Here is a 9,444-nt window from a genome sequence, read left to right on the forward strand (position 1 = left end):
GCCTCTTAAATCTCTCCATGGATGTGCTTAGAAGAAGGAAAACAAAATTTAATATTCCTTGACCATACTTTTGTTGTATCAAGTACATATAAACTTGATATACATACATATATGGATTCAGAGAACTGGCCACTTCAGTCAGCAGTTATAACTGCTTTTTCTACAAAGTCTACCAAAAAACCCAGGGTAAGAAAGTAACCACAGGAAACAAAAAGGCAAGGAGATAAAGAAATTCAGCATTATTTTTCTAATAGACATGATAAGAAGATACCAATTTTATAAATAAAAATAATGACCCCAAACCGAATTATTAATTCTCCAATATTGTCTACCATGTGCAATATGATGAGAACACTTTATTTTCTTAAGTTGCTTTGATCTAATGGAAGCATCAGGATTATGTGCAGTGAAGAGTGCTTAAAAAATAACCACATATGATGAACATATCAATCAACCTCAAGTGTGGCCTCAAAAGTCCATACATTTGCAAACGCTTGAAGATTAAAAAAATATTACATTACCAAAGTTAATAAACTGTAATTAATAAAAATAAAATAAAATTTAAAAAATATTACATTACATAAAACATTAGAGTAACTTTTCCAAACAGCAAACACTTGTACTTATATGTGCTTGAGTAAATTTTTAATTAAATTTTTATATTTTTATATTAATTACATTTTATTTACTTTGTATCTCAGCTGTAGCCCCCTTCCTCATTACCTCCCAATCCCACTCTCCCTCATCTCCTTCCATTCCCCTCTCCAAGTCTACTGATAGGGGAGGTCCTCCTCCCCTTCCATCTGACCCTAGCTTATCAGGTCTCATCAGGACTGGCTGCATTGTCCTCTCCTCTGTGTCCTGGTAAGGCTGCTTCCCCTTCAGGGGGAGGTGATCAAAGACCAGCCACTGAGTTCATGTCAGAGACAGCCCCTGTTCCCCTTACTAAGGCACCGACTTGAATAATTTTTAAAATTTGTAATTATTACTATGAGAAAGAAAAAAAAAAGCCTGGGAAAGTTGGGTTAGCCATACTACTTACAATGATGAATTAAGTTAGCACAGTTTGTGCATAAACTCAATCCTCAGGTCATTCCTTTAAACTGTACATGCCCTGGATAAAGCTAATAAACTCTAAACACTCATACCTGTTCACAACCATAGCCTCTGATGCAGATGATCTGGTGTGTGGCTTCTGCAATGGGAGCTTAAAAATAAAATCACCCTGAGAATTCACATATGCACCCAAAGACCTGTTTTTAAATTTTAAAATTTAATTTCATGTGCATTATTGTTTTTCCTATATGTATATCTGTAGTATGAGGGTGTCAAATCTTGGAGTTACAGACAGTTATGATTTGTCCTGTGGATGCTGGGAATTGAACATTGAACCCTGGTCCTCTGGAAGAGACGACAGTTCTCTTACTCTCTAAGCCATCTCTGAAGTTTCCTACCCCATTGCCCCAGGCTGGCCTTGAACTCATTATCCTATGACCCTCCTGCCTCTGCCTCCTTCAGCCGACCCTGCCAGTGTGTGCCACCACAAATGGTGTACCCAAAGTTCTCAAGCAAAGACGACCCCCCCCCTTCGTCCAAGATGAATTCAGGAGTGGAAGAATATCTCAAAATACGACCGTTCCACAAAGCATTTAAGAGCAGAATTCCAGACTGTGTGTTTCCATAAAATACACATGGCTTCCCCTAGAGGCCTTGCAGGGGTGGCTACTGTGATGAACGTGTCCGTGGGTGGCAAAGAGGAAAGAGGCTAGACCCGTGAACATCGGAATGATCAGTAGCCTAATACTCCCTGAAGAAAGTGAGCATGAGACCACCACCAGTGCAGTCCCACACAGGCCTGAGCTGGAGGGGGAGGAGATGCCCAGTGTCATAATGCACAAGCAGGGGATAGCACTCCTGAGACTACTCCTGAGATGATCCCAGACACCCAGAGGCACTGGCTGCCACAAGAGGAGCAAGTAAGTAGTGAAAAAAAAAAAATGGAAGAGAAAAAGAAACAGAAGAATGTGGACACAATGAAGAGGGGTAGAACTGGAAATGCCAGGGTAGTGGGGAACAGCCTGAAGTGAGGAGTCAGTGATGCCACCTGGGACCATGGTGTAGTCCTGGCCTGTGCTGCCACCAGGGACCACAGCTGGGTCCTCAGTCCTACAGCAGCAGGGGTCTGTTACCACTGAAGGCCAGGTAGAAGTTCCTGGTCTTGGCTGTCGCCTAGGAACCTGTAGATGTGTGAGGGCTGTGTAGAATTGGCCCCGCCCCTCACTCTGGGTGCCTGAGAGTAGGAAAGCTGACCTTGCCCCTAGTAGGCTGCAGTACTCCAGACAGTGGGCCCTAAACACCAAAGCAGTTTTTGGTGAGTTGACTTTCTGGTTTGTCTAATCTCCTGTGCAGTCGTCTGAATGAGGGAGAGATACTCTCCTTCCACTTCCCCCTCTCAACACTCCCAAGAGATGGGAGACCTGGTCCTGGGGTCATGAGTTCAGGAAAAATGGCCCTGCTACTCACTAGCTACAGCACTTGGGAGAGTGGGCCCTGAGCCTCACCTGGGAAATACAGTAGAACTCACCCCGCTGTCAGTGGTTTGGGCAAGGCGGCCCTGAGGTTTTGAGCATGGGCAAGTGTTGGAGGATAGTTGATCCCACTCTGACCCCTGAGATTGTGTTTACTGAAAAAACCTGTTTCTAGTTGTGGTGTGGCTCAGCCATAACACAGACCTTTCATCCAAAACAGGATTAAATAAAGTCAACCATACGTCAAGAGGCAGAGCAACTAACCAATTGACAGAGGGTGCACATAGGAAAAAAACATGCAGAGTAAGCGGAAGTCAAGAAAATAGAGAGACACACAGGAAGCAGAAAGGAGGAACATGAATTCACTCTGAGGGTTTTTCTTTTAATATTAATTTATTTTTATTAATTACAATTTATTCACTTTGTATCCCAGCTATAGCTCCCTCCCTCATCCCTTCTCAATCCCACCCTCCCTCCTTATCCCCTTCCTCTTCCCCAGTCCACTGATAGGGGAGGTCCTCCTCCCCTTCCATCTGACCCTAGTCTATCAGGTCTCATCAGGACTGGCTGCAATGTCTTCCTCTATGACCTGCTCCCCCCTCAGGGGGAGGTGATCAAAGAGCCAGCCACTGAGTTCATGTCAGAGACAGCTCCTGTTCCCTTTACTAGGGCACTGAGCTGCCATGAGCTACATCTGTGCAGGGTTTCTAGGTTATCTCCACACATGGTCCTTGGTTGATCAGTCTCAGAAAAGATCCCTGGGCCCAGATTTTTTGGTTCTGTTGCTCTCCTTGTAGAGCTCCTGTCCCCTCCAGTCTGAGGATTTTTTGAGAGACTATGTACAGAGAGAGTTGCTCATTACATTTTGAGATGTCAACTGAGGAGTAAGGTCAGCTCAGTGCTTTCTTCGCCTCTTTGAGGTAACTGGCTTTCACCCCAGCATCTAGCAACCAACTCTTTATTGGTAAATTGAACATTTGAGAGTTTGTTAAAAACAACAGTTGAGGGAGAAATGCACCCCCTTTTGGCCTTGTGCCACCTGTCAGGCAAGAGAGCTGTCCTTGCCTGATCTCCTGCTGCAGCAATTGAAAGAGTCAGATGTACATTGCCTGGGAAGCACAGTAAAGCTGGCCCAACCTGTGAGGGTTGGGGGTGAGTCATCCCTGAAGTCATAAGTGTGGGAGAGGTAGTTCTGCCTGTTGTCTGCTGGGAAGTCGTTTTTGATAGAGGGAGATCTCCCCTCCCTTTTGCTCTCCCCACCTATGGCAGTGGGGAGAGCTGTCAGCCCTAGGGTCATGAGAGCAGGGGAGCTGTACTGTCCCTGTCCCTCACCTGCTGTAGCACTCAGGGAAACAGCCCATGCACCTTAACAAGGCAGCCCAGTAGAGCTGACCCTGATGGCAGGTTGAAGGGTAGGGGTGGGTGGGGAGGTGAGCCAGCTAGGGAGATGCTTTACTCCTCCTCGCCTATGGCAGGGGCCGTGCCGGCCCTGGGATCGGAAAGCAGAACTGTTTCTGCCCCTCACCTGCTGCAGCGCTTGAAAGGTGGGGCCTGAACGTTGCCCGGGCAACACGGCAGAGCTGTTGCTGGCTGCAGGGATTGCCAGCTGTGAGGGCGTTGCCATTGCAGTGAACAAGCAGTGTGGACAAAGGGGTAAGAAACACCGTGACGTGCTACAGCTTTCACGAGATTTATCTTTCTCTGTTGAGGGAGAAGTTACAAGGGTGGACAATGGGTATGAGGAGAAGGGGAAATGAGTAGGATTGGGGTACATGATGTAAAAGTCATACAAAAAAAAAACAATACAATTTTTTTAATAAAGTATGAGCTCTGAATTAATGATGTTACCTAAAATGAACAGGAACTAGACAAAATGTAGAAATAAATGAAGTTTGGTGTTATACATCAGTCAACAAAAGAGAGGGAGCCTTAGAGAAAAGTTAGCAATTCCTCTGTTCTTTCTTTCCCTGGACACCCTGATGCCACCTTCGAGGAACTGTGAGTTTCTCCTGTAGTAAGGCCCCAGAATTGGGGCAAAAAGGTTGAAGTGTGGGGTCAAAGGTTCTGCCTCTCCCTGGAACACTGGGCTCTGGATCAAGGAAGATAGAACATGAAATCAAGTTCCAGGACAGAAGGTCTTCAGTTCAGCTGGAGGAGCGGCAGAAGAACTTTCTCTACAACAAGTGTTACTGCTCTTTTAGCTGACTGCCAGCACCAAGCCAGATGGCAGCAAGGACCTCAGGGCTCCGAAACCCAAGCCAGGTGGCAACAAGGGGCCAGTCTGAAATGGGTGAGTCAGTGGCTGCTTTGAAAATAGGCAGTAATGGAGGCTCAGAGCTCCAAAACTGAGAGGCAGTGGGTGGGAGCCCGTTTGGTTAGGCTCTTTGAGAACAGCTGGCATTCACCTTCAAATATGGGCGCTGTGGCGGGCAGAGCAGTGCTAAAAAGATGGCAGCAGCAATCTGAGCTGACACACTGGTGAACGGCAGAAGCTCGGCAGTTCCAAAGCTGGTGGTGATAGCACAGTCTTACAGCTTTAATCTGCCATGCTAATGGTAGAGGGCACAGGAAAACACCCATACCTCGTCAGTTCAAGGCCAGAACTGCCAGTGGGGAGGCTGCTCTGTGTTGGTCAGCAGCTTGTAGAGGTTGAGAAATCTTCTGCAGTGACCAAGGAAGCCACGGCTGCCTGGCCAGGAGCCAAGCAGGAGAGTAAATCCTTGAGGGAAGAGGGGAGCCCGCCCTTCCTCAGAAAAAAAATGACAAATCTCAGATGGTTTTTGGTGAAATAGATGGTAGTGGCCCCCTTTATTTCATGCAAAACTGGGACTTATAAACCTTGGGCAGGGGGCGGGGTTTCAGGGGTGAGTGTGTTCGATCTGCTGGGGCTAGGAGTGCCAGAGATACTTCATTCATATGCAGCAGCACAAACCTACCATAAGAAGTGGACACAGTACTGAATTATGCTATGGGCAATGGGGGGTAGGAGAGAAACTCCAGGTATGGCTTTGGGTATGGAAAAGGTCATTGGTGGAAAGCTAAGGTACTAAGACATCGCACTATCATGGGAGAGGACATTTCCAGGAAACCCTAGGGTACACTAAACAGGTTTCTTGCCAGGGAAAGGCTTGGGTCTGTTATCTACCTGAGGGCACTTCTTAGATGATCCTGGGTCTCCCCAGATAGGACATAGAGGAGAGAACCCAGCTGAGGAAGGGAGCCCCTTGGTGAGAACACTTTACTAAAAAGCAACGTTTTCAGGTAATTTCAGTAACTACTTTTTAAAAATGGGGAGAGTAATGACAATTACCTCATGGAGTTTCTTGACAATAAAGGAATAATGACGTAGGAAATTCACAGAATGCGGGTTGCTGTATATGAATAGAGAGCAGAGATAATCTTGACTCATTATATTGTTATCGAGGCACCCTAGAGTCCATATGAGAATCTAGAGACTGTATGGTGGGCACTAGATGAGGCAGCTGTATAGCTGGAAGGTTTCAGTGTCATTGATGAGATTTCAATGTGATTTGATATATTTGTTCAGTACCAAATTAGGTTATGATTAGTCACCAACACTCTTCCTAGAAGTAATACTACAATATTCTATGTATTCATGGTACAAATGTATTCTAGAATGGCACCCAAAACAATAACTGTTGATTTATTTTCTCTTACAGTGTAGTATATCCTCAATATTTTAAAAAGAGCGCAGTTGTAATTAACTAAGGGGCAAACACACATTTTTTTTAAAATCACAATATCAATTCCTTTTTCTGCTTTTTTATGTTGGAAAAAAAACCTGTCATTTTGGTGAAAATATCTTAGTGGCTACCATACTGATGTGTGCATCTGTCTAGAAACCCTGAAAATCTCCCTGTCTCTCCTTCCCTCCTCCCCCTCTGTCTGTGGAGGGGGAGATGTGGGGGTGTTTCTGAGTGCAGGAGTGTTCCGCCACAGTGTGAATAAGGAGGTAAAAGGACAATATCAAATGAAGACCCTTGCATACATATTTTTATTTCCTCAGATGACATGAGAGCCTTAACCAAGCTGTGTGAATACATTGCTTGTGCTTAGCCCAGAACATTTCTTTCTCTGTTCTAGCCATCCCTAAAGCTAGGGCTGGAAGCTTCTAACCTGCATATGATCCAAACTTCTGCAAACTGGGACCTTGAAGGCTTCAGCTTCCAGACTCTCTCTGCTAACCTAAGCCTACAGTATTTCAGTCTCCAAAACTTACTGCTAAATAAATTAACACTTTCTAGTGCTTTCTGAACTCTGGGTGACTGGTTCAACCTAGCTGTTCTGGCCCAAACTCCTCTCCAAGCTAACTGATTAAGTCTATCTTCTTTTGGCTTCTGACCAAATTGCTCTGCGTTGCCTCAAACTAACTCTGGTAATATGTTCTAATCTGGATCCTTCTCATTCTCTGGCTTATTAGGTTTTCACCTGTACCTAGCTTGTTCTCTCTGCAACCTGCCTCTGTAGAACTGTCCCGGTGAAACTGCCATACACCTCCTCCTGCTTCTCCTTCTCCTCATCTTCCTCTTCCTCCTCTTCCTACTATTACTACCTTTTCTCCCTGTACTGGCGTTAAGTAGCCTCACTTTCCTGTGGCATTCTTTTGAGAGTTGAGTGTATCCTATCTCTGACTCATTCTGTCAAATCTTTCTCTGATTTGTCACTTTATTTGCCCTTTAATTACAAGTTAACCTTACTTTCATTGTTTGGGATTAAAAGTTGTACTAAGGGTATGTTTGTATTGAAGCCAGAACATACTGTAATCCAGGTCATGTCTGTATTCTAGCCCAATCAGGTAGACCTAGAAGGTCTTTAGATGTGATCCCTTGCCAGAGGAGCCATTTTGCTGGATTAAAATTCCTCTGCACCTTTGCTTCCTACCTTCATGAAACTGTGTGTGTGTGTGTGTGTGTGTGTGTGTGTGTGTGTGTGTGTGTTGTGGTTGTTGTTCTTTGTTTGTTTGCAGTTAACAACTGTTATGTATGCCAGGATTGCTGGTGCTTGTGCTCTGAGATTCTCATGCCTTGTCTTCCCCCTCCCCCCATCTCCAACAAAGTCACACAAGGATTACAGAAGATTCTTATTTAGACTCTAGAAATCCAAACACAGATCATTAGGCTTGTATGGCAAGTGTTGAGCCTTATACATAGCTCAAAACCTGGAAATCCTTCTTACATTTTAATTCAATTATTTAGTATGTGCATGTGCATGTCCACACGTGTGAAATGACACACAAGTAGAATTCAGAAAGAGCTTTCAGAAGTTCGTTCTCTTCTTCCACCCTGTGGACACACAGGCCCTGTTACTCATTAAGTCATCTCACAAGCTCCATTAGAACCACTTGAATTACATTATGAAAACTCAGCTGTCCAGAATGGAATAGTTGGTAGGGAAAGCCACATAACATACTTGTCTGAGAATCCAAGTGAATTACAAAATATATGAGCTTCCTGGGACTTTAATAAAAACTCCATCCTTAAGTGATGCTAAATGCTTTGGATGTAAAATGTTTGCTGGTAGATTCATTGGAAAACATGACAGTGTATATATGAATCTAAAAATTAGAACAGCACATAAAAGACAGCCTTTCCTGCTCATCGTTTCAGGAGCGAGCCAGATGGTCATGTAATGCTTTAACCTGACACTGCTACCATTGGTCAGTTGTTTAGATTTTCAATTGGGAGCTGAGCACTAATCCCCCATGTCAACACAAAGGATTCTCTTACGTAATTACACTCACATATAATCTTCAATTCTATTTATATCTAAAGGTTAAGACCCTTTTAAAATTATTTTTAAATAAAGTAACTTTTTATGCAAGAAACACAATAATCACAGAAGTTAGAATGTGTGTGTGTGTGTGTCTTGGTGCTTTGTTGACAAATTGTGTTTCAATCTAATACTTTTAAGTATATTTTCATCTTATGCATCTATTTTAATGCACGGGTGCACCCCCTCCATAATTGTGTTTTGCTGATTTAATGAATTCTATTAGTGAAAAAAGTCCTCAAGAGCAGACACAATCCCAGAAGTATTCATCTAAACACACAGTGATTCTATTTAAAGAAAATGCTAAAGCATGATCTCAGTACAGATGTTCACCCCTCTGAATTTAGAACCTCAGAGGGAAGTATAGTCATCAACAGTAAGGATGATAGAGAAGTAGAATCAAAGCTGTCTCAGCAACAGGACTCACTTATTCACCCAATTCTCTGTAACAAAATAATAGACGTGGATTTTTAGTTCTTCTCCATTCACCTGCTCTTCTATTCAGAATCTTCTTCTTGCCTGAACTTCCATAGAAGAACCATTGCTTTGTAGGGGCTGATAAGTTGTCCCCATACTGCTGGGTTAAACAACTTCAGTTTATTATCTTTCATTTTCTCGGGTGTATGAAAAGTGTCTTATTAATTAACCAATTCAATACTTTTTGCTATAGCCGTCCACAGAACTGGAGAATTTCTCAAAAATATTTGCTTGTTTTCTAAAGATTATAAAAACCCATGTGCTACTTTCTCGTAGAGGTGTTCAATGGATTGAAGACCCTTCATTAGAGGCGAACAGTGCTGTTCACACAAATGACATGGAGATAGTACAGCATGCCTAAGGTGATCTGTAAATATCTGTCCTCTGATCCATGTTATTCTTTTCTGTTAAAATAAATATATTAACTAAACAAGCAACATGTTGAACAACCTTTAGAAATGAGTGTCTTTTGAACAATTGATATCAGTCATTCATTTCTTTTCATAGAATGCCTATCTGTTAATATATCATATTACATATTTGGTATGCATATACATGTTCTTTTCACCATTTATCTTACAAAGTCTTCATTGTCCTGCCATGGGATTATATATTGTAATTTGTCATTTTTGTTTCACAAATAAATTAT

General features: G+C 43.2%; 1 pseudogene; it reads left to right on the forward strand.

Annotated features, from left to right (window-relative positions):
- The first annotated feature begins 1,694 nt into the window (after positions 1–1,694).
- Positions 1,695–1,805, forward strand: LOC129681145 (small nucleolar RNA SNORA17; annotated as a pseudogene).
- Positions 1,806–9,444: the final 7,639 nt, after the last annotated feature.

This window comes from Psammomys obesus, unplaced genomic scaffold (genome assembly GCF_907164565.1).
Source record: "Psammomys obesus unplaced genomic scaffold, mPsaObe1.curated_primary_1811, whole genome shotgun sequence".
Lineage (NCBI taxonomy): Eukaryota > Metazoa > Chordata > Mammalia > Rodentia > Muridae > Psammomys > Psammomys obesus.